Raw genomic sequence first — 25996 nt, 5'->3', positions numbered from 1 at the left:
CGAAATTTGAAATTAAAACTGCCAGCAGGTGGCAGCAAATCACTGTTAATAAGTGAGTCATTGCGATTGAACCGAATCATTTAAACGGTTGATTCATTCAAGAACGAAACACCATCATGTTGCTCAGAGACACAAAACGGCGCTGTGGCTGTATTCGGAATGATTTTTGTTGGCGAAATAGAGCAAAAACAAGCAATATGGTGTCTAAAACGTAAGTCTCTTAATTAACTTATTGTTTATTGAATTTAATGTCACATTTGTAATCATGGTAATTTTTGGAGAGAAACGGCACTCTTCGTGTGAAATTGAATAACTATATGAAGTGGTATAAATATATAAGTTTTCTGCCATCATGTCTTGAATTTGTGATCATTCTAAATGCATTTTAATAGACTGAATCATGCAGTGAAAGAAAACACACTAAATGCGCACACGCACTAGTCTAGGCTTCACGTAATGTATGCGTGCGCTCTGTAGGGATGTTTGGAATGGTTTCTGCAAAATACTCGATAATGTCAAATCGCACATCGTTAAAACAACAATTACGATATTATCGCAGACGATATATATCGCACACCCCTACGTGTGAGTTAATTCTCTGAAAAAAATAGTTTGTCTTGGTAATCTTTAATCAAAATCTGATCATTTGCTTCCGCTCCGGAATGGTGCTCCTGGTCCAATGATGCCAGTTGGACGGCTTGGGCCATGGCTGGGGCAGAATTTGCTTAACCACGCCCCTCCAACCGTTAGTTTGCTGCGAGTGAGAGATGAGAGGAGGAGCGCAAAAATAAAACCCCGCCCTCCACTCAATATTCCGTTTCAGTTGGAAATACGTCACCATACTAAAATAAAGTCGGCAGCAACTTCCGGTTCACATGGACTTTAAGAATATCGTGTCAGATGGAGTGCCTCACGTGATCTCACGCTGCAGATCGTCATTGACGTTTCAGCAACTAATGTTTACATATGTTAGCTAGCGTGCTATCAATTCATTTGTATAGCGCTTTTCACAATACAAATCGTTGCAAAGCAGCTTGCCAGTTCTCCTCTGGCCAGACCAAACCAGCAGTTCAATTTCAGGCTGCAGCAAAGTCACATTGTGCAGAAGACTCATCTGGTTCCTGGTGGTCGTCTGAGACAAGGTCTTTACAGGGGAATAACATCTGTATCTGGTGTTCATCTAGTTGTCCTGGTCTCCGCTGTCTTTCAGGGCTGTAGAGGTCCTCTCTAGGTGCTGATCCACCATCTGGTCTGAATACGTACTGGATCCGGGTGACTGCAGTGACCATCTGATCTGGATACAGACTGGATCTGGTGGGTTGTTTCAGGGTTGGCATCATCTGAGGTCCTCTGAGGGGTTGGCATCATCTCTTCTCAGGTGTTCTGGATCCAGACTGAAGCTTGTGTAAATCCTAGTTTCCCGTGGCAAAAACAGAGAAACAAGTAGACATAATTAGCGTAGCTGCTGTTCCAACCAAGTAAAATTAATTTGTTTAACCCAAGCTAAGGAATAATAATGTGCATTTGATCAGATATAACTGCAGTACAAGATTATGATATGCATTATTTGAATGCTTGGCCAAAGAGATGTGTCTTTAATCTAGATTTAAACAGAGAGAGTGTGTCTGAACCCCGAACGTTATCAGGAAGGCTATTCCAGAGTTTGGGAGCCAAATTCGAAAAAGCTCTACCTCCTTTAGTGGACTTTGCTATCCTAGGTACTACCAAAAGTCCAGGGTTTTGCGACCTTAGGGAGCGTGATGGATTGTAGCGTGGTAGAAGACTTGTTAGGTACACAGGAGCTAACCCATTAAGCGCCTTCTAGGTAAGTAATAATATTTTGTAACTGATACGGAACATAATAGGTAGCCAGTGCAGAGACTGTTAAATTGGGGTAATATGATCATATTTTCTTGACCTGGTAAGGACTCTAGCCGCTGCATTTTGGACTACCTGTAGCTTGTTTATTGAAGATGCAGGACAACCACCTAGCAGTGCATTACAATAGTCCAGTCTAGAGGTCATGAATGCATGAACTAGCTTTTCTGCATCAGAAACAGGTAACATATTTCGTAACTTGGCAATGTTTCTAAGATGGAAGAATGCTGTTTTTGTAACATGGGAAATATGATTTTCAAAAGACAAGTTGCTATCTAATATAACACCCAGATTTTTGACTGTAGAGGAAGTAACAGTACATCCGTCTAGTTGCAAATTGTAATCCACGAGATTCTGTGTACTGTCTTTTGGTCCAATAAGTAATATCTCTGTCTTATCCGAATTTAATAGGAGAAAATTATTGGTCATCCAATCTTTTACATTTTTAACACACTCTGTTAGCTTAGATAATTTAGAAGTTTCATCTGGTCTTGTTGAGATATATAGTTGAGTATCATCAGCATAACAGTGGAAACTAATCCTGTATTTTCTAATAATATTACCAAGGGGCAACATGTATATTGAAAATAGCAGAGGACCTAGGACAGATCCTTGTGGCACTCCACTGGTGATAGAGATGACTCCCCGTTTAAATAATCAAAGTCGTAGCGATCAGACCGGTAAGATCTAAACCATCTTAAAGCCTGCCCTTGAATACTTGTATAGTTTTGTAATCGATCGATGAATATGTCATGATCTATGGTTTCGAACGCAGCACTAAGATTAAGTAAAACTAGCAATGAGATGCAGCCTTGGTCTTTGTAGCGTGGTAGAAGACTAGTTAGGTACGCAGGAGCTAGCCCATTAAGGGCCTTATAGGCAAGTAATAATATTTTGTAACTGATACGGAACTTAATAGGTAGCCAGTGCAGAGACTGTAAAATTGGGGTAATATGATCATATTTTCTTGACCTGGTAAGGACTCTAGCCGCTGCATTTTGGACTACCTGTAGCTTGTTTATTGAAGATGCAGGACAACCACCTAGCAGTGCATTACAATAGTCCAGTCTAGAGGTCATGAATGCATGAACTAGCTTTTCTGCATCAGAAACAGGTAACATATTTCGTAGTTTGGCAATGTTTCTAAGATGGAAGAATGCTGTTTTTGTAACATGGGAAATATGATTTTCAAAAGACAAGTTGCTATCTAATATAACACCCAGATTTTTGACTGTAGAGGAAGTAACCGTTCATCCGTCTAGTTGCAAATTGTAATCCACGAGATTCTGTGTACTGTCTTTTGGTCCAATAAGTAATATCTCTGTCTTATCCGAGTTTAATAGGAGAAAATTTTTGGTCATCCAATCTTTTACATTTTTAACACATTCTGTTAGCTTAGATAATTTAGAAGTTTCATCTGGTCTTGTTGAGATATATAGTTGAGTATCATCAGCATAACAGTGGAAACTAATCCCGTATTTTCTGATAATATTACCAAGGGGCAACATGTATATTGCAAATAGCAGAGGACCTAGGACAGATCCTTGTGGCACTCCATATTTTACTGGTGATAATTGAGATGACTCCCCATTTAAATGAACAAGGTGGTAGCGATCGGACAGGTCGGATCTAAACCATCTTAAAGCCTGCCCTTGAATACCTGTGTAGTTTTGTAATCGATCTATGAGTATGTCATGATCTATAGTGTCGAATGCAGCACTAAGATCAAGTAAAACTAGCATGCAGCCTTGGTCTGACGCAAGAAGCAAGTCATTTGTAATTTTAACAAGTGCAGTTTCTGTGTTATGGTGGGGCCTGAAACCTGACTGAAATTCTTCATAGAGATAATTTTTTTGCAGGAAGGAGCACAATTGAGCAGACACAACTTTTTCTAAAATTTTAGACATAAACGGAAGATTTGAAATGGGTCTGTAATTTGCCAGTTCACTAGGATCTAGTTGTGGTTTCTTAATAAGAGGCTTAATAACCGCCAGCTTGAATGGTTTTGGGATGTGACCTAAAGATAAGCGGGACACAGACCAGTTGAGATAAATCAGGCAGGTTATTTCTGAATCTATCTTTAGTGGTTGGAACAATAGTTCTTACTGGACGCTATCTATCACCTTTCTACACTCACCCATTCAAAACTGAGGCGATTTCACCCTAGCGCTTCTCTTTTTTTGTTATGGTTGTGGTATGTTTTTGACACATTATACAGACAGTTTTATTATTGCAAAACTTCCACAAGCAATATCCTCCATCTCCACTATCCAACGGGCCCATACAGCAGCCTGTTTTGCAGTCTCGCATTGGCTATTGTGAAAGTACTGATGTAATAATCATAGATGTCATCATCCCAATTTAAAATCCTAAATATAAAACATGGTTAACACTTTATTTTAAGGTGTCCTTGTCCTTGTACATGTTACATGTACTTACTATTATAATAACAATTAATTATGCATTATTACATGCAAGTAATCCTGAATCAAACAACCCTAAAAATCCTAACCATATAGTAAGTACATGTAGTTAATTAATATTACTCAGTACTTAAATGTATGTAACAAGGACACCTTTAAATAAAGTGTAACCCAAACATGTTTGATATTAATTGGGGCGGCCCCAATTTGTGTGCGAGCAGGGATGCATTTCCCATACAACAACGTAACTCGCTGATTAACCACCATAGTATGATGCATTGTTGTGGAAACGAACTACCTAGTCACAACTGTTTCCCGAACACAGTTGCATCTCCGTCGTTTGAACCACATTAGTTCAACAACATAGGGCCAGTGTTAATGACATCACATGCATGTGGTGGAGTAATAACTTCTGCTATTTAACTGATTAGAGATCTCTAAGATGCTGCTGTATTGAACATGGCACCTGATGACTAATTTAATATTTTTTGTTCCCTGTCATTTTGCTTTATTTGATTCATCGCGGGTTCCCTCTTACATCATACTAAGGGTTTCCTTAGGTATTTATGCACATGCACACTCTTCAAAAAATGGCGCTTATCGCACAAACAAAATATAGATTGAAATGCATTTATATTTAGATAGAATGGAATATATATAGATTGTACTGCATGTTAGCTTGCTTATTGTGCCCAAGAACATATTTATTTAAGCCAGTATGTCTTACTAACAAGAAACTATGCTTCTAACCACAAGTCAACTCTAGTTCCAACCACATAAGTTTGTGACGCTGTTTGCGAATGTTCGTTTGAACTATGGTTTCAGGAAACATCGAATCGTTGAACCATGTTGGTAACGACGGAACTTGCGACCATAGTTGGCACCCCAGATCGGGAGGTGCAAGATTTGATCTGTAAATGCCTCACATTACCAGATAATGCACACCGAACATCGGAAACCGACCGAGGTCCTCAACAATATTTTATCTCCGATTCTCGGGAGGGGAAATCAGGGATAAATCGACCTAAAACTCTTGTAGTGTTAGCATGGCTTTTACACATAAGTGGCATTTTGGGGGCCTGAAAACAAACTTTTGAAAATGGGTTTTCAGAGTGTTGGGTTATCATGTAAACTACAAAAATGCGAATTCGTGAAAACTGTGACATCATGCGCATGTTTATTATGTTTTCAGTCTATAGGTATGTGTACAGGTGCATAGTGTTTCTTTACAAAGTGACATCGCCAACTACTGGCTTGGCATCCATAATACAGCGTTTTTAGTCATTTTCGATGATCCATGTGAATGGAGATCATTTTGACAATGTTGTCATCTGTATTGAACACTTTTCAAAAACGCAAAGGAAAATTTTGTTTGGTATAAAAATTGTCATCGTTGTTTGGTATAAAAATTATACTTTGGTATAGCGCTAATTAGAATGTGCAAGACACCCTTTGTTTTCCTGCTAATGACATGATAAAACCATTGATGGGATTTTGGGTCAGTACACAAATGGACAGATCTGTGTAGGGCCATGCTCTCCATCGCCAACCGGGGTCTTATCAGCCCTCTTTCTCTTGTCCTGAATGCACTTTCTGTGCCCTCTGCAGGTATTACTTTACCTGCTTCCATGTTCAATCCCACATACTATGCACTATAAAGGAGTTTATGTCTCAGCGAAGAGAAGAGGAGTCAGGGGTGGAAAAAAAGGGAAGAGGAGGTTTGTAGTGATAACACAGGAGCCGTGCAGTCTGTAGGCTGCCGTTCTAGTTTTTCTCCGCAGACAAAGAGATGAGTGTTAGATTTCCCAGTCACTCTCACTCTTATTGTCAAAGTGAGAAAGCTGACCAGACCAGCAGACATGATACGTTGTTCTCAGCCTTGAAAACAACAGACCACCTTGTGTGGACTTCTACTGTAGGCCAAGGCAGCAAGACCTCGTTTTTTTCTAACCCTTTTCTATCTTTCAGACTTTTTTATCGCTCTGAAAAGAGTGTCAAGATTTGCACAACCCCTCGGAAGCCTGGCATGAGATTAAGCTCTTGACAACCTTGAGATAGCTCTCCCTTCACCGGCGTTCCCAGGAGGGAGCCATTGTCAGAGCCATGGTACAATTGTTGCTTTTGAGTCTTGAATAGGCAGCCTGGGCCATCTGAAAAAGACAAGTGCACATCAGGTATTAGATTAACACCCAAACACACAGCATGTTTCTCTAGAAGCTTGTAATTATGGTTGTTAAATGAATATTATGCGTTCAGTACAAGCTAAGCTCAATTGACAGCATTTGTATATTAAAAAATGCTGGATGGAAAAAACCAAGATGCGCATAAAATCTTATAATTCACATTAAAAAACTCTTAATTGAGGCAGATCATTTTTTATTCTGTGTAAAATGTACATAAACTAAAACACATTTAACAAATTCCTGGATGCTCAACTAAAAACGTGACTTTGCCTCAACAGATCATGTGATTGGACACTGGACTAACCAGCGGAAGTGAAGATTTTGTTCTCTTGAAGAGGGCTAATCTGTAAATGTTAAAATGCTCACTTTTTTCAAAAAAAGTAAAACAATAAGTAAACAGTATGTGTAATAAAATTATTTTAGTGTGAAAAATTGAATATTAACCTTAAAGAATACTAAAGCTTAATTTAAAGCTTAAAAGCCTGAAACCACTGTAAAAAATTACTTAAACCGCTTTACAGCTCATGTAATACACAAGTTTTAATAGAATACCTAAAGCGGGATTACACTGCATGACTTTTGGCCAGATTTTTTCCCTGGTTTACAGTCTGGAGGAGTTGTCACTATACCGAAAGTCAGAGCCAGCCATATCAACCATGTTTGATATTTTGAGTTGATTTTAGAACACATTGTTATCTTTTGTCGCGTGTCTCCTAGTAACAAGGCGTTTGTTTATACTCAAGTTTGTTCTGTTTAGAGTAACTTGAAGGTCTGGTAGTGAGTGATCCTTAGTCGTTTAGTGAATGATTTCCATTTACAAATTCTACAAGTATACAATGCCTAGTGTTTTAAAATCTCTTCAGATTTAAAAATGTAGTGTATTTCAGCCTTTAATGTAAGTCATTTATTTCTGACACGTTTCTGCTTTTAAATCCTCCAAAACCTAACCCATTTTCTACCATTGTTCCTCACTGAAAACTCCAGGCACAAGTTAATTTTTATGGTATACCACTATTATTGTTGATTGAATTTACTGAACAAAAATAATCCTTTAACTGACTTTGACAATTGGTCTTTGAGGCCACTGAGACAAAATAATTAGGGCCCTATGATTTCCGTAATGCTGAAATGTGGACGGAATCGTGGAATCCAGTCATAAAAACAGAATTTACTGTATAACGCAAAATGTCATGAAATTTTGGATGGATACATCAAAAGTAGATCCGTACACTTAAATATGGACTAGTGTCTGTGAATATTAAGACCCAAAAAGACAATTTAAATGTGAATTTTTTAATTTTCATATTTTAATTATAATAACACATGTAATGGCTTGTATTTTTGTTCACATTTTAATTTTTAATAATGAACCTGCAGGACGAGCATATAGGCTTATGCATTTATTTATTTTTGAAGAGAACAGATGAACAGAGACAGTGCGTCACTTTTCATGTTCAACACACACCCTGCAGTAACAGCAGAGGCCACTAAAAACAAGAAAAAATGCTACAATTTCTCAATTTTAATAGATTCTAATTTTTATGAACCAATATCGATTCTTAAATCCCAATCGATTCTGTTTTCAGTTGATGAATGAACAGTACATATAGTGCGCCTCCCATCCAATAAATCGCAATGAGCTAAGCTTTGTGTGTTGTCTTTGTACATAAGTCTCAGATTTAAAATTCTGTCCATTTTATTAGGAAATTTATAAACAGAGACAGTGCTTCACTTTTCATGCTCAACACCGCAGTGACAGCGGAGGACACTAAAAACAACAAAATATGCTAGGGCTGGGTAAAAAATAAAAAATTCTAATTTTTATGAACCAATATTGATTCTTAAATCCCAATCGATGCTGTTTGCAGTTGATGAATGAACAGTACATATAGTGCGCCTCCCATCCAATAAATCGCAATGAGCTAAGCTTTGTGCGTTGTCTTTGTACATAAGTCTCAGATTTAAAATTCTGTCCATTTTATTAGGAAATTTAAGCAATAAATACAGTTTTGGCGCTCTTTAATGTGGCGTGATAGATCGCTGTAGACACCTCAGATCAAGCGAAGCGGCAGCGCATGTGAACTGATCATCTCTTTCGCTTTACTAGTGGGGACTCGCCTGTGCGTAATCAAAGGCAAAAGACTTTTGACAGTTTTATTTTTGTTCTGGAGCTGATGATCCCACACTCTGCTGCCACATTGGAGTGCAAGATGTGCATGAAAATCGCATTCGATTTTTTGCACAGCCCTAGTTTAACTTGAAGAAACCGTGACAGAAATATTATTTAATGTAAGGATAGTACTACTACTACTAATAAAATTACTAATAAAACATTGTTTTTAAATGAATATTTACCAGAAAAAAAATATTTAGAAGAATTTATTTATTAGAAAAATTTAAATACACAACACAGTATTCAGGGCTTAAAGTTCTCCGGCACCGTGCCGGTGTTGTGCCGAATTCTGCACCCCTGCCAGACCCCCTCGTTGAAGTTGCTACCTGATTGCCTAATCCCAACCCTAATCCTATTCCTAACCCCTCCCCCACACCTACTCCTAAAGCGAATCCGCGTGTTTGCCTCCTCCCTCCCTTCAACCTGAAAGAAAGCCAGATTATGCCCCCCCTCGTTGAAATCGCTACCTGATTGCCTAATCCCAACCCCACCCCTACTCCTAAACCTACCAATACTAGGGGGTGCATAATCTGGCAGGGCGCAAATTTCGGCACTACACCGGATCTCCGGCGTGCAGTGTTTGGCTGCGAAAAAAATAATCCTACATTTAAAAAAAACTTGTTGATATCACTTTCGAGACCATGAGTTCGCCTACCAATGGTATGAGAGGAGCACAGCTTTCACTCTCAACCAAACTAACATTACTAGCCAATCAGAATTTTTTGCTCTTATAAACACGACTGTCTCGTTCTAGTGAACCAAGTATCTGTATTTTGTCTCATCTCGTGAGCTAAGTGTATTGTCACACCCCTAGTGTCGATAAAAAAATTAAATGATAATAAATTATTTTAAAAAATCAATTAATTAGAGATGCTTTTGATTATTAATATTTAATAAAACCATTAAAATGGAAAATGGAAAACAAAATTTGGTTAAAAAAAATAATAATAATTTGAGAAAAAATAAAACATTTCATGGGACCGTAAAAATTAAATTTTTGTTAAATTTTTTATAAATTGCTGTTTATTATTGTAAGTTTCCTGATTTCAATTAATTAGACATGCTTTTTGATAAATAATATTTAATTTAACCGTTAAAACAGAGTCTAGAAAAATTAAAACAGAAAAAATTTAATGGAAAAAACAGAATTAGAAATTTTTTTACGGATTTCATAGGGCCCTAAAAAAAATGAAACCTTTTTTAAAAAATATTTGTGCTTATATCTGTTGTTTCACAGTGCTCAGAAAACCCTCATACTTCATGTTTAAATCTGTCCTTCAGCCCGTTTTTCAAAAAGCGCTTTTTTACATTTGTGTGCAACAGACTACCAGTTTTCACAACTCTTGAACAGGGAACTTAGCCAATATTGAATTTAACGTAAGCCAGTCACCATTGAGACTCTCTGTAAATATGAATGGGAGGGCGCTGGCCTAATTCAAGGCCACCATGTCCCATTCAGGGGTTTAAAATGTGTCATACTGTCCAAAAGATGGTATATACAGAGTCCAAGTTTTAGAAAACACATCTCCTGTATTCATTTTGACAGATGAGGTGTTAAATAAACACTTCAGCCCTTATAACATATACAAACACCCTTCCAAACACATTTATTCCTGGAGGATTGACAATGCTTAACACCCACACAGATTCTGTAGATCCAGTCCCCTCCTCTCAGCCTTTATTCTCCTGTCGGGGTATTTTGAGTTCTCCAAGCTCATGTCCTTGAAGGACAGGAATGCATGTGATGTTTATACCTCACAAAGTCTACTGATGATATTCATCGTCAATCTTAGATGGCAAGCAGCTTGTTTCTAAACAGAAAGTCAGTTAATAATTATACATGAAATAGATTAATATATACAAATTCTTATAATAAATTAATTAAAAATTGCAGTTTGTGTTTGTGTGGAAGCTGTACCAGCACAAGGAAATGAACTTGAAATCTGCCGTTACTTGTTTTGGTTCATCATCCCTTTTTACGGTTCCTGATGAATGTTACCAGAGGATGTAGAGTTATCAACACAAGTAGACCCAACAAAGATGTGAATGCCTTTTATGGCACTATAAAGGCACACATGCATGTGTGACGCATTGGATAACAGTCACCAGCAATATTACACATGCACTATTTCAAAGCATGTATTGTTTGTGTATATAGGCGGATAATTAAAGACTCATGTAAACACCCTCAAGCCTCAGACGTCAAGATGTCCAAGCTAAAAGAACGTCTCTGTAAAGTTTGCAAGACTAATTCAAAAGAGAACTGACCTTGACCTATATTTCGTACTGGATCTTCAAAGGCAGAAGTCATATGAAAGTACTTGTCACAGGCGGCAGTGGAAAAGATCTACTCGCGCAACGATTGGTTGGCATGTGATCTCTCATCATCTTTTTGTGCATTTCTGTGCTGAGAGATTTATTTCACATTATTAGTGATAAATCAGCTGTGTGTTCTGTTGCTGTGCTCTAAATGGCATGAAGGGTTTATGGGGAAGAGATTATGTCCTCCTCTGAGAGAGGCTCTTTTTCACAGGACCTGTGGGGGTTTTATTTGCTGAGTGATGATGGCGGTAATTACCTTTCTACCCCTGGGTCACATCTCTTGTCCTGACACAGCATGCCGGTGTGCTGACAAGGTCCCTCCGTAAGTGCACATATCTCTGATTGAAGGCCTTTTATGCTTTGACTATGTTAAATGGCAAACCACGTACTTATAATACATATCGGTTTGTGACCTACACTATTGTTCAAAAGTTTTGGAAAAAATACCTTTATTCAGCAAAGAAGGACACATTTAATAGATCAAAAGTAAAGACAATTAAAATGTAACAAAAGGTTTATATTTAAAATAAATGCTGTTCTTTTGAACTTTCTAATTATCAAAGAATCCTAAAAATAATTATCAAGGTTTCCACAAAACATATTGAGCTGCATAACTGTTTTCAGGATTGATAATAATATCAAAAATGTTTTATAAGCAGCAAATCGGCATATTAGAATGATTTCTGAAGAATCATGTGACACTGAAGACTGGAGTAATGATGCTGAAAATACAGCTTTGCCTTCATAAAAATAAATGACAGTTTACTATATACTCAAATAGGAAATGGATTTTAAATTATAATAAAATTTCACAATATTACATTTCACTGTATTTTTGATCAAATATGTGCTTATTTTAAATTTTTTCTTATTTGGACTTATTTCAAGAACATTTAAGGCGAGACACTGCAGGTGAATAGGGTAAAAAAACAAAAAAACCTACTAATTATCACCTTACTTACCCAGTTGATTGATTACATTGATAATTGCAAACATTTTGTGTATTACAAGTTTTATTAAATGTTTAAATATGCAAATGAGGCATTATTTAATGAAATATGCACTAATTTGCATAGATTTCTAGTACAAAAATCTGAACACTGGATGAAGTCAGTTTTAAAATTCTTGTTTAATTTTTTGGACATATTAGAGGCAAATGTTTTTACAGAGGGAATTTTGGATATCTCTTTCTGTCACTCCATATGTTTCTTTTGACTCCTTACAATCTAAACCTCCCAACAGACAGCTGCTATATGGCTAAAAATGACAGAAAACAGCCCTTGAGGAGTTCACACTAGTTTGCACAGCATCTGCTTTGGCTGTGCAGTGCTAATATTTGGGGTAACGTGTCAGATTTGTCAGTTGATCTGCAAAAAATATACCTAATTGGACTACATTTAGTAAAAGCCAAACTAGCTAGCATTTAGTGTTGAAATACAGCTCATCAACTGGCCTAGTAAACACACACCGCTGACTTAAACCAAAAGGTGAAGTTGTACAATTCAGCTTTAATAGTGAAACAAAGAATATGCTGCAAAATAAATTAGATATAAAACATGACAAGCACATATTTTGATTTGTACAACATGGCAACATACAACCATATGTTGCATAACTCTACATAAAACAACACAGTAAGTTCCTTTAGTGTCTTGTACTTTAAACCTGACAAAGCAGATTGCCATTGCCAGGACATTGTTTCTATCTCTTTACTGAATATTTCTGACAAGAAGTCTAGGTTTCAGTTCAGAATCTAAGACCTTTGTTATACATTGGTAGAGACAAACACGGTTGAAACACAGAGAGCAAATGTATCTTAACATTTGAGGCTGTTTCAGGAAAAAACAAACAAACAGAAATGAAAGTTATTTATGTACTATATTGAGTTAATGGTATATTATGTTGGCCATACACAGTTGTTCCTAATTTGAATAAATTCACAGAGCTGGGCATTTTGGGGATTTGCTCTGAGAATGGGATGTGTATGGTCTTTGGTTTACTATGTATAAGTTCCAAATGCATATGGTTCTAGACTCTGATATGGCAACTAGAATGCGACCCATAATGCTCTGGGCCTCACATGGTACGAATGTTGGCTTAGTGCAAATTTATATTACTTTTCATCAACATTCAGAATGTTTAGGAGAAAAATAATAATAGGTGATAAAAGCAATATAATAATAATAATAAAATAATCATAATAACAATAATAATGTAGTTTGGCTCCAGCAGCTGGTCAAACTAATTTTTCTTCAAGTATTTCTCATAAGAAAAATGAAATAAAAACAGCTACTTCTTTTAAGATGTACTAAAAAAATTACTAATTTTTGTCTGTGAGAAAAGGGATGACAATAAAAAAACAACATTAAACATAAGCTAAAAGACAAATAATAATAATAAAAAAGAACATCCAGTTATAATAATACTTGACTTGCATAGAGTTGCATGTTTTTTTTCTTCTTCTCTGAATATATAATTCCACACTTCAAAATAGGTCTCTTTATTGCAGTGCAGAGAATCAGGGCTGACACTTTGACCCATGCACCTGTTCCCTCTCAGTCGCCCTTCATTAAAAAAAATATATTATGCTTTATTCTCCTCCGTCATTTTTATATGAAAGTGCCACGAAGACCGCTCCAATAATCAGTCCTATTGGAATGATCTAGAAACAAATAGGTTGCCCGAGTTTGCAGTTCAAAAGTTTGTGTGCCAATCCTCTGATATGTGCTTTGTACCAACATTAAAGTGTTTGTTAGGAGTTCATGGCGTCTTATGAGCAGCCACACTCATCCACTATCATGTTCTGGATGTCTTTCTTAATGATCTTCTGCTCCTCGTTGTAGTAGAGCATGGACATGGCCCGTAGGCGGGTGGGTACGCAACACGACTTGATGTTGTTAAAGGGGCTGTATCCGCGCATCCGATAGTGATTGATGACGGTGGAATGGAAGGAGAGGGCAGAGCCCATGATGCTGGCCACATGGCTGGGGCAGTCGCCCTCGCAGTAGTTAGCGTGATACCCAGACGGAGCGATGATCCAGTCGCTCCACCCGATGTCCTTAAAGTTGACGTAGAACTGCCGTTTACAGCAGACGCGGATTTTGCCGTCGCACTCCAGGCCGCGCTTGCTGCGCCGGTGCTGGTGCTCCTCGGCTGGCTTGAGCACAACCATGAGGAAGGGTCGGTGAGATTGTTCTCTCTCTTTGCCCTTGTTACCTTCTGTGGGCACCAGGATGGGAACGGCGCCGGCTTCGGCACACATGGGACAGGAGACGCGGAGACTGAGCAAGCTGCTGTCCCCATCCAGCAGGGTCTGCACCATGCGGGACACCGGTAGCGTGTGCCAGCCGCTGCGCCGCGTGTCCACAGTCTTCTCGGACACCACCGCTTCTTGGGGTCCGTCCGCAGAGCCTGGATCAGCTTTGCCATGCTGCAGGAGCTGCACAGACACCTTCCCCTTTCCTCGGCTGCCCTTGGCAACTTTAAGAAACAGCCACAAGTTGGCCTGCTCCACCACGGACAGAGTGCTGCCCTCCTTAGAAATGTCAAATTTCATGATGTCAGGGGAATCTCCTGTGGATGAAGCACATGAGGCAATTGGTTAGCTTTATGTTTGCGATTGCATTGTCGAGTTTTGAATGACACAACACTTTTTTAACTTTGTAACAGTTGAAAAACTAACAAAAAAAGTGAAATAGGAGGAAAAAGCGTTTTCTGTGCATATTTTGATGGAAAATCCACAGAATTATGCAGAACGGACTTAAAGATGGAATTGAGAGTACAAATAAAAACTAACAAATGAAAAAAAAAGTTGAAATAAAAATAGAAAAATAATAAAAATTCTAAAAATATGTTGTATTTTCACTCCACGTATTAATGATTGATGCAGGTGTGCAAGGCATATTTTTTGTTTTGTTTAAAAAAAAAAAAAAAACCTAAACAAATACATTATGATTCTAAACTAAATATTTTAAAAAAAAATATATCTTTTGTTTTGGTTTACGATACATAGAATATTACAAAACTTGAAACCTTTGAAGCGTACCTGCAGTAAACATTAAAATGAATAGCAATGACAATAAACTGTGATGAGAAATGTATTGTTTAAAACCATTTTAAAGGATACAAATCAGAAAATGAACTCGGCTCCATAAATAAAATGTAAAACTAAACTAAAATAAAATAAAATAAACAACTAAAATTAAATTAAAACTAATAAGAGTGAAAACAGGAAAAGAGTGAAAATAAAATGGAAAAAATATAAATGACAGAAAGTATGATCAGTTTAACCAAAATAACTAATAAACAAAAATCAACTGATGGGAATGTGTAGAATTTTGTGAATGGTAGCTGTTCCAATTCTATGGAAATCTGCCAATTTTTCAGTGGTGATCTTCATGCAGAGATTCTGTGTGGCTCAGTTTATTAATGACAAACTCTCTCTGTTAGAGCCACCAGCTCAACACGATCAGAACACATATAACGCCTGCTACACTAAACTGTTTCTCTCTTTCTGTAAGAGAGGATATGTTCTTTTTTGCGGTCAATCTCCACCATCTGCAGTCCTTCGTCAACACCTAGCCTCAGTCCATAAAAACATTTCCTGCTTCTAAAATCCTGGCACTCCATTTGTGTACATAAAGCATGTATGTTATGACAAGGGCCTTCCTTATAACTTGCACATGACTGTCTGCTATAAGTCAGCTCAGCATCAGTAACCATTGCTGATTTACAGACCCAACATACTGACTCTCTTAAATGATCTCTTCCAACCCCTACTCAGCAGGACAGCTATTAATTCAACTATTTAGTCAACATGTCTACATTAAATAAATCCTGTGTTATCTGATATAAAGGACAGTCCAGCGTAGCTGTGAAAGACCTTCTCTAATACTCGATCTTTTATGCTACTCAATGTGGCACTGAGATATCTATCTAGACAAATACAGTTGCAGGTTTATCTTTACTCAGTCATCTCATATGACACCGTATATAATAGTGATCTATGAAACTAAAGAAGGGCCAATACAGTAAGTTCACACAGGACTAGACCATTTTTAGTTGTTTGTCAATGTAAACATGCACCAGACTGAAATCTTTAACCATTGTGATGAGTCTTGGTTTTTTCAGCGTCTCGCGCCATGAGCACTATTTTAAAGACGTCACTGCATTCTGTTGCGTCTAGCCGCTTTTGAACACAAGAGCAACCGTTTATTCATTTGGGTCTCGATTGTCAGGCTATTATGAAAATCTGCCTGGATGAATTACTATTTAAAGCTCACGAAAGCCTCTGAGATCTCTGAGTAACTTTACTGGATGGTCTGTTCTTTTCATTGAATCTCACATTGTCAGAAAACTCCCACGAAACATTGAATGGCTTAACACATAACAGGAAGAACTATTTTTAAAGCTTAAGTGTGTAGTTTGAATGCTAAAATACTTAGTCCTATTCCAAGTTAATATGCAGATACAAACATAGCAGTTGATTCACCCCCAAAACTATAAACTCAGAGTCTGTGGTGCTTTGGAAAGATTTTTGTCAACTCAAACAATGGCATGAGTTTGAGGCAACCAATGGCATTTGTTTGGAAACATTCATTATTTTTGAAATTCTGTTTGGTGGAATTACACCCCACTTTTAAAGCCAATATTCCCTTACTCTGTGGATTAAGTTGTCAAACAGATCAGTGAACAATGCAGTGCCACCACACTAATGTGAATCTGTTTGAAGTTTCTGTTATGCTCTTATATAATTGGTTAATTTATCAGTTGCAACAGCTTTTTAATTCTGCTTTGAGAGTTGTTGATAGTAGAGGCTGGAAATTCTGCCAAGAAATGAAAAATCAAGAATATAGCAGGTTAATGGGAATGAACAATGTTTTGCCGTAAACATATTGTAGAAATGCTGCAGATGTTTTCAGAGAAAGAAACGGCAGAGCACTGGTTTCTATTTGCGGATGAATGTGTCTCTCTATCTTTGTATCGCTATCGAGCCTGATCTCTTATCAGAACACCTCTCAACTCGAACAAGAGCTGCAGTGTGTGATCAAGTAAATAGACTGGGCCTTTCTTTCCATATTAAAAGGCAACTGCTCTTTTGCCATTGTCATTTGGTTCCTTCCAGTTCACTGTAGTTGTTTTGTCTTTCTTGTAGGTTTAAACACACGCCACGTGTCTCTGAGGTCTGGGTGAGGTGGACACTTCAGAAGCTGGTAGTACTGCAGGTTCGGGTCGAAGGTCAGCTGTGCCCACTGTCACGTAACACTGAATTATTCGAATTTCTTCTTATCATACTGGCACTATTCTTTATCTGTTTTATATGTTGAAATTTTGCTATAGTTGTGTCTGCGACTGCACACTGTCAATATCAAGGACAAGATTGTTTTGAAAATAGCATAGTTGCATTAAATAATCTGCTTTATGCACAATGAGCATGACTAGTTGAGCATGTCGAATAGGGGTGGAACGGTTCTCGGTAAAAAATCAAACCCACGGTTCTCCACACACGGTTCGGCACGTACTGGGACCGCGGTTCAGTTTAAATCTGAAAACGCATCTGTAATATGTTTTGTTATTAATTAATAGATAAATAAATAAAACAAGACGTAAAACAAATAGGGTTCGGCTAATGTTTGTTTCTGTTGATGGATGCGCATTCTGAAAAAAAAAGTGGACAAACCATTCACTCTTGTTCAATGCGAATGCCGTATGCTGGAATATGAGCAGTCATTTATTCCGTCATCGTGCTGATAGCGCGCGTGCACAGGTGAAACCTGAACATAACACGTTGATATCTGTGTTTAAACTAAACTAATTTATTAAGCCTTGCCAGTTAAAACTTTTAAGAGCTAGAAGACGCGAGCTAGTGCGCAGTGAGAAGATTTGTGCGTGCGTTCATCCGAAGCGCGCAAACCAGCGCCTCAGAACACTCGCAAATATTAAACTCTCTTTGAAGTATTGTGTTTGAATGGACAAATTCACACAAAAATTATTGTCAAAATTCCCGTCTTGGTAAGTATCCTTCTCTTAAAGTGACAGCACTTTCTTATCCCCGCCGAAAAACGTGTATTTTACCCCCCGGATTGGACTAGTTTTATTGCGAAAACCTGGCAACCCTGTTCATAGGCGCCACCTGCTGTCAGAAAGTGCGTCTCATTCAGACCTGCTGTTTTTGTTTCGTGCAGATAACTTTCTTATTATTAATCATACAGCAACAAGGAAATCACTCACTGCTCTTGATTGAATAGCTTTTGTAACTTTAATAAAGATTCATCTTTAATTTATACAGTAAAATATGCAATGCTATTTTACATTTGATTACTTTATTCAATTTCTGTACCTAAAAACTAATGTTAGACCTAAAAAAAACTGAAAATCACTGTTTATTTTATTTGTATACTCTATTGCAGTGGTCGCCAACCCGTCGATCGCGATCGACTGGTAGATCTTTATCACTGTCCCAGTAGATCCCGAAAAAAAACGTAAAATAAGTACAAAAATGCATTACATTTATGGGGTTATATTAATGTATCACTAAAAAGAAAAGAAAATCTGAATTCTGAATCAGCTATGATCGGCGCATCACTAATTAAAATACTAAGTAAAAGGCCTCAAATTTGAAGTACAATCTGGGATGTCTTTTTCTATCAATTCTTCAATAGTTAGATCTTGTCTTTCATAAAGGCCGAGGGCAGGGATCTTGGGCCTAAAAAGGTTGGTGACCACTGCTCTATTGTATTTAGTTGTGCTGTTGCTTGTAGTTAGATAGATTATTCTTATTTTCTTTATTTTTGTTTGACAGTATAGTTTTCCCCTAAACATAGCACATACCGAACCATACCGAAACTGTGACTCTAAAACCGTGATACAAACCGAACCGTGAGTAAGTTGAACCGTTCATCCGTCGAATATCAGAGAAAATCAAAGGATTGTTTACTTGGTGTTACATTCATGCAGTGGGTCTTTTAAAAAAATGAAACACTGCCAAGAGACGTGAGATAACCCAGTAAACACTTTCTGATGACATCAGGACTGAAAAAAGTATTTCTCAACCTTTTTTGGCTTACCTACAAACTAAATGTGTGAACTTTATTAAACTAAATTCAGCAGACACTGTGGGAGAAAAACAGACCCAAACAGTTTAAAAATATAGAAACAGATTGATGTGAAGACGTTTGATAGGATGAAAAAAGAAAAGCTAAAATAGTAGAAAAAAAACATATAATTGCTCATATTATTTGTTTTACATTATTTTTTCTTTTCTTAAAAATAATGCAATTTAATTGTTTTTTTTATCTCTGGCAGCACCTCTTTGACCCTTAGAACCAACTTATTTAAAATAACTAATTTTAAAAGTTTGGTGTCAGTTTTAATGTTTCTGAAAGAAGTCTCATATGCTCACTGCAATTATTTGATCAAATATACCGTAAAAACATAAATATTTATATTTTTGAAATATTATAACATATAATTTATTTCTGTGATGACTAACCTGAATTTTCAGCATCATAACTCCAGTCTTCAGTGTCACATGATCCTTCAGAAATCATTTTAATATTCTGATTGTGTTCTCAAGTAACATTTCTTCTTATCAGTGTTATACAATTATACATTTTTTATTTGAATTAAAATTCTTTTTTAACATTATAAATGTATTTACTGTCACTTTTGATCAATTTAATGCATCCTTACTGAATAAAATAATTCATAACTATGGAAAAAAAATCTTACTGACCTAAAACTTTTGAACGATAGTGTACCACTGGTTAGGAATCACCAAACTAAAGGTATTCAAAATTGATGTCAGATCATTGAATTACTTTATAAATGGACCAAAAGTCGATTGCTTTTGTGTTAGATAAAAAACAGCATCCACCCAAAACTGGTGTTGACAAGAAGCCTCACTGTAGTCGGATGTATTGTTGTATTAGGATGTAAAAGTGATATCACAGTCCCCAATCGCTTGATGACAGCAACACAAAACATATTCATCGCATAATCAAGTGCTATCTTCCATTTACCTATAATACTGTCTTGCACTGCTTTGTCTCATACAATACACAAAGCTATCACCTATCTGTCCCCTAATAATGAAGCCTCAGGTATGAATCGTCAGGAGACAGGGTTGACACAAGGGTCAGAGCAGGAAATAAATAGTTATAACATCCCTCAGAGTAAGCCTCAAAGAACTTTAAGACCTGCTGTAATGCATCGGTCAACTTCTAAGCAGTTTCAGGAAGCGGCTCGGATAGGCAACAAGCCAAGCTATCCACACCAGATCAGCAAAACTGCCTGAGATTCAGATACAATTTCTCCAGTGTGTCAATCCCACTCTTATCCCATTTCTTCAGAGAGTTTAGAGACCTTTGTGAGTGCATCACAACAGATCCTTCCCAGAAGACCAGAACTGGCCCTGGAATGTCAGTAAACGGATAGTTCACTCAAAAATCAACTGATTTCAAACCTGTTTGACCTTCTTCTGAAAACCCCAAAAGAAGATATTTTTAAAAATTTTGTGCTTATACAATGAAAGTCAATGGGGTCCAATGTTGTGAGAACACCATATGTTCTTCAAAATATCTCATTTTGTGTTCCACAGATTAAAAAAAAAAAATGTCTTACAGGTCTGGAATGACTTGAGGGTAAATGACTGAATTTTCATTTTTGGGTGAACTATCCCTTTTATGAACTATCCCTTAGATGAATGATTTTGTACATTTAAAAAAAACTTGATCTTTCTATTTCACTGAGATACTTTCAAAGAAACCCCGACCATTTCACACACCAACAGAGCAGCCTAGAGTAATTACTGGGCCCCATATTTTGATAAATGGAGCAATTATGGCCAGCTAACAGCCCTGTGGGTTTTGAATGGGATCGAACCACCCCATCCCTCTCCCCTCCATTCCCTGGAGCATCATTAACACCCCTGCAATCTCATAAAGGCTCTGAGAGGCCTTTTTTAATCTTAGGTTCATTCAAAAAGTCTATTTATAGCATCAAGGCATAATGCACATTTATGTAAGCAAACAGGCACAATAAACAACGCCATCAAACGTTTGCTGGCTCCTTCTTGCGCTCAATGATGATAGCTGCAATTAATGAGCTGCGGAAATCGTCCCATTAATTCTGTGCGGGACTGTTGGTGGTCAATCTGTGTATAAGAATCAGATGTGACTGCCAATCCACATCATGGCCAGTGCTGGTCTAAAGATAGGTCAGCTTTGATATCTTTAGAAACACTGCTATATTGTTTTTGCAGAAAAAAAACTAAATGCCATGAGACTGGACCACTTCAACCATCCGCTTCCGCACCACATTCAGGCGAATTTTCTTAGCTTTTTTTTTACAGCAGTGTCATGCTGATTTGTGGATCAGTGACATTGTTATAAATAAGTCATGAGGAACCAATTAAAAATGGAATGTACTTGTGGATCTTCCCATCCCAGACTTAGTTTATTGAACCGACTGGGAAGTAGTGTTTGTTACGGGCGGCACCAAAAGCATTTTTCAAATAAGAAAGAGCATTGTTTGTCATTTTCAGCTTTTTTTTTCTGAATCATCGTAAAAAATAGATGGCTGTCTATTGGCATTAGCGACATGGCATGAAAAGCATATCATCAGGTCAGCAGATACACATTTTCAGAGTCAAAAAGCTCAACATTAGAGTTAATATGAACTGTATGACATTTAAAATGAGAGATACTTTGTGAAAACAAGAATTGGTCTCTCTAAAGGACCGTTCACCCAAAATAAAAAATCTGCCCTCATATTGTTCCAAACCTGCATGACTTTTTCTTCTGAGAAAAAAAAAAACTCTTTGAAAGAACATTTTGGGTCCAAAAATATTGGACCCCATTGACATTCTTAAAATATCTTCTTTTGGGCTTTACAGAAAACAGAAAGTCATGCAGGTTTGGAACAACGTGAGGGTGAGTAAATGATGACGGAATTGACATTTTTGGGTAAACTATACTTTCAAGTAGATTTTAAGTGAATACTCAATGTATTTTGGATGCATACCATGATAAAGTGTTCATTTGATATTAAATCACTGTCTCTACAGTTTCCCGTTGCTTGGCAGGACTGAAGATGTTTAAGTGGCTCATTCAATAGCTGCTAATAGGGGCATCATTTCCTCATTTCATATCAGTAGCATGGCGCCGAGAGCCTCCCGCAGCAGTGCACAGTCAGAGTGTTAATACTCCACAGCTGCAGTGCATGTGTTCCCCTTAAGATGACTCTCCCTCCCTCAGACCTCCGCTAACACCTACCTGAGTGCTTTTTAAAAGCACTCCTTCGAAACAGTAGTCTGAGTGGAGCCATTTGAGGTGACATCCACTGTACATCATATATACTGCAAGCGTTTGCGGTGTACATCTTAAGAAGGAACAACGAACGGACAGTCTTGCGCATAACGGGGTGAATTATGTGACAACTCAAACAATTCAAAACCGAAAAAGTACTTTTTATCCATTTGAACTCCATAGTGGAGGCGTGGATTTAGATAAAGTCCCACTTTACAATATCATTAATTAATGCATTATTAAACATTATATAATGCTTCAAATCAGTTCAGTTATATTGAATATTTGGGTAATACTTTACAATAAGGTTCAGTTAATGAATTAGACATTAGGCATTATAATGAAGCATTTTACAGCATTTCGATTAAAGGTAATTTATAAATACACTATTTTTCATTGTTAATTCATGTTTGTAATACATGAGCAATTGTTAATGTATACAATTTCAAAAGGTAAACGTATATTAGTATCTGTAGAAATTACTATTAATTATGATAAATAAATGCTATAAAGTTAGTTCATTGTTAATTAATTTATAACATAATGCATTTCCTAATGTTAATAAATTGAACCTTGTTCAGATGTTACTAGAATATCTTAAAATATATTAAACAAATTATATATATTATATATTACAACTATCTCTCTCTCTCTCTCTCTCTCTATATATATATATATATATATATATTCTATACTAAGTAGTGAATATATTACTGAAATTCACACCAAGGTTTTAAGTCACAAAGATTCATTGCACTTGAGCGTTTCTCCACCGTCTCACTCAACAGGTGAGAGTTCATCACTTAGCAGCACAAACAAGCTATTAATGTCATCACATTTCCTCACGAGGCACTAAAACATCCCTCACCTGGCTCAGCGAAGGTGATGATCTCAAACGGCTGCTCCTCAGGTTGCTCTCGGTGTTCCCCCAGCCCCCCTCTGTCTTCCTCCATCTCCACCGTGCCGTCCTCACCCACCCGTCCCACGTGCAGCTTGCGGATGGCGTTGAGCAGGGCGGCTCGGGGCACCGGGTGTGTGACGTTGGGCCGGGCGTTCAGATGCAGCATGTTGAGGATGTGCCTCTTGACCGCCTCCACCATGTCGGTCTGCTCCTCCGAGTCCTTCTGCCTCTGGGCTAGAGCGCAGGACGGGCAGGGGGTCACGGGATCGTCCGGCTGCCCTGCACCTTGAGAGCCGCTCTCGGATGGCGTGGGCGAGCAGCCCCCTGACAAACAGCCGGAGAGCAGCAGCACCCCTGTCACGAGCGTGAGCGAGGACATCCTGAGTGACGGCAGACTCACACCGCGGTCCTGTTCTGCTCCGCTGCCAAGATCACAGTCGCCGCACTGGCTTGCTTGTCAAATCGATGCGGAAAGCGGGAGCAAGTCCAAAATAATCCTTATCTGAGCGGAGCGGTCATGGTGATAAAAGTTGAAGAGGGCTGAACGAAGCACCACCGGTGAGCTCCTCCTGCAGGTCGATGAGCTCCGGGTCACTCTGGAGAAACCTGGCAGTGCACGGCTGCCCGTGCCGGAGTTGAATGGTTGAGTGGAAAGTGGGCAGGGTTAGACAGTTCTCTGACTCTTTCTTTAGCACTCTCTCCCTCTCTGGCTTCTCACTGTTTGTCCCCTCTCTCTTTCTCTCTCTGTAATTATACCTTCCTCCTCTTCATCCCTCCCTCTCACTTTATTACAATCTTTCTCACTACTGACTCACTGACTTTTTCATCTCCCTCCCTCTCTCTCTCGCTCTCTTCAGTGACTCCTCCAGTAACGTGTACCATTTTTTCCCTCGTGAGAATCGAAGTTGCTCTTACGCACTCACCCTCTCTCTCTCTATCTCTCTCTCTCGCTCTCTCTTTTTCCACCGATCATTCATCTCTCCAGCCATCAGTCCGTCAGCACCTGTTGTGCAGGCTGGCTAACTGTGTGGTGGAATAATCTCCTGGGGAGGGAAAAGTCGAGGGGTCAACATGATTATCATGGCTATCTGTGTGCATAACACACGTGTAAACACAACGAGTCACTCATTCATGCTCTGTTAGGCGCGCACACAGCGTACAGACACGATTTTTGTAGAAAAAGGCATGGGTGGGAAGTGAGGCACTTCCTTTAGATCAAATGAGCATTTTAAAAAAAAAAGACAAAACTGTTACATTTAATATTCACTCATTCAGTCAGGACAGACATTTATCAGAGGGATTCATCTCTTTAAATGTGACTTTCCTAAAAATAAATTTCGGGCAATTTAAATGAACCTAATCACCTTTTATTAAATATAATTTTTTTTGCATTTCATGGCTGTATCTGTAACATTTGCATCATAGTGATGCCACAGCATTCAGACACGATTTTTGTAGAAAAAGACATGGGAGGGAAGTGAGGCACTTCCTCTAGATGAAATGAGCATTAAAAAAAGACATTCAAAAAAGATATTCAATCATTCAGTTAGGACATTTATAAGAGGGATTCGCCTATTTCAGTCTCGTAAAAATACATTTCTGCCTATTTAAATGAACCTAAAATGTTACATTAATCACATTTTATTAAATATAATTTTTGCATTTCATGTCTGTTTCTTTAATATTTACATCATAGTGATGCATGGCAGTGACATCACTCGACTCCCTCTTGTGGTTATAATATGTACATTCTCAACATTTAAAATGATTTCAAGCAATTATCCCACGAACAGCAAATTAGGTGGATTTAAAAAATAGAACAATTAAGAGTAATAAAACCTCTGAAGGTGATTCAGCTGAGCGCAGGAATGTTCATGACTGCAGAACAGACATACCGCAGCGTTTCTCCAGATGTTTGTGCGTCTCCAGAGACCAATGAGGGCTGTTATTCAGCCACGATGTGTGTATGTCAGACAGATGCATGCTGGTCCATACATGTGTCTGTGTGAGCTGGAGCACATCTCACCTTTCATTCCTTGGCTCCTGTGAACAAGAATTACTCACAGGCTAACTCTTTCCCTCCTGAACTTCAGTTTTAAAAACACTCAATCATGATGGCTGTAGGTGAAAGTCAAGGCTGAGCAATTTTACATTTTTACCACCAAGATTGCATGTATTTGATCAGAAATACAGAAAAACAGGGTCCCACTTTATATTAGGTGGCCTTAACTACTTTGTACATACATTTAAATTAATCGTTTGATACAATGCTTATTGTGTACATACACGTTTTTACATTTCACTTATATTTTTAAAAATACCTGCATGTAATTACATCTGTAATTAACTTCTGTAATTACATTTATAATTACACTGTTGACCCATCCTTTTCACCTTCACCCACCCTTAAACCTACCCATACCACCAAACTGTGCCTAACCTTACCCGTATCCCACCTCAATTGAAAAGTGTTTCGAAATACAATATGAACACAGTAAGTACATTTTTGATGTAAATACATAGTAGTTAAGGCCACCTAATATAAAGTGAGACCAAAAACAGTAACACTGTAAAATATTATTAAAGGGGTCATATGATGTTGCTAAAAAGAACATTATTTTGTGTATTTGGTGTAATGGAATGTGTTTATGCGGTTTAAGGTTAAAAAAAAACATTATTTTCCACATACTGTACATTATTGTTTCTCCTCTATGCCCCGCCTTTCTGAAACGCGTAGATTTTTACAAAGCTCATCGGTCTGAAAAGCGAGGTGTGAACAGCGTCACACACCGCGTCCTTGAGTGAGCGGC

General features: G+C 37.9%; 1 long non-coding RNA gene and 1 pseudogene across 2 annotated transcripts in view; one reads left to right on the top strand and one right to left on the bottom strand.

Moving 5' to 3' along the window:
- LOC107722603 (uncharacterized) overlaps positions 1–25996 on the top strand; it is a 49465-nt gene that overhangs the window by 4875 nt on the left and 18594 nt on the right. Inside the window, exons 2-3 of one of the 2 annotated variants that reach the window (XR_001637823.1) lie at positions 6270–6475; positions 6763–6799. This is a non-coding gene — a long non-coding RNA (uncharacterized LOC107722603). Of the gene's footprint in view, positions 1–6269; positions 6476–6762; positions 6800–17133; positions 17217–25996 lie in introns of those variants that run through there. The other variant, XR_001637822.1, reaches the window with a different exon arrangement.
- Positions 13393–25223, bottom strand: LOC107722602 (inhibin beta A chain-like; annotated as a pseudogene).

This window comes from Sinocyclocheilus rhinocerous, unplaced genomic scaffold, assembly GCF_001515625.1.
Source record: "Sinocyclocheilus rhinocerous isolate Xijiao unplaced genomic scaffold, SAMN03320098_v1.1 scaffold541, whole genome shotgun sequence".
Lineage (NCBI taxonomy): Eukaryota > Metazoa > Chordata > Actinopteri > Cypriniformes > Cyprinidae > Sinocyclocheilus > Sinocyclocheilus rhinocerous.
The sequence above is the reverse complement of the archived record's forward strand: the minus strand, read 5'-3'. Positions and strand labels throughout refer to the sequence as shown.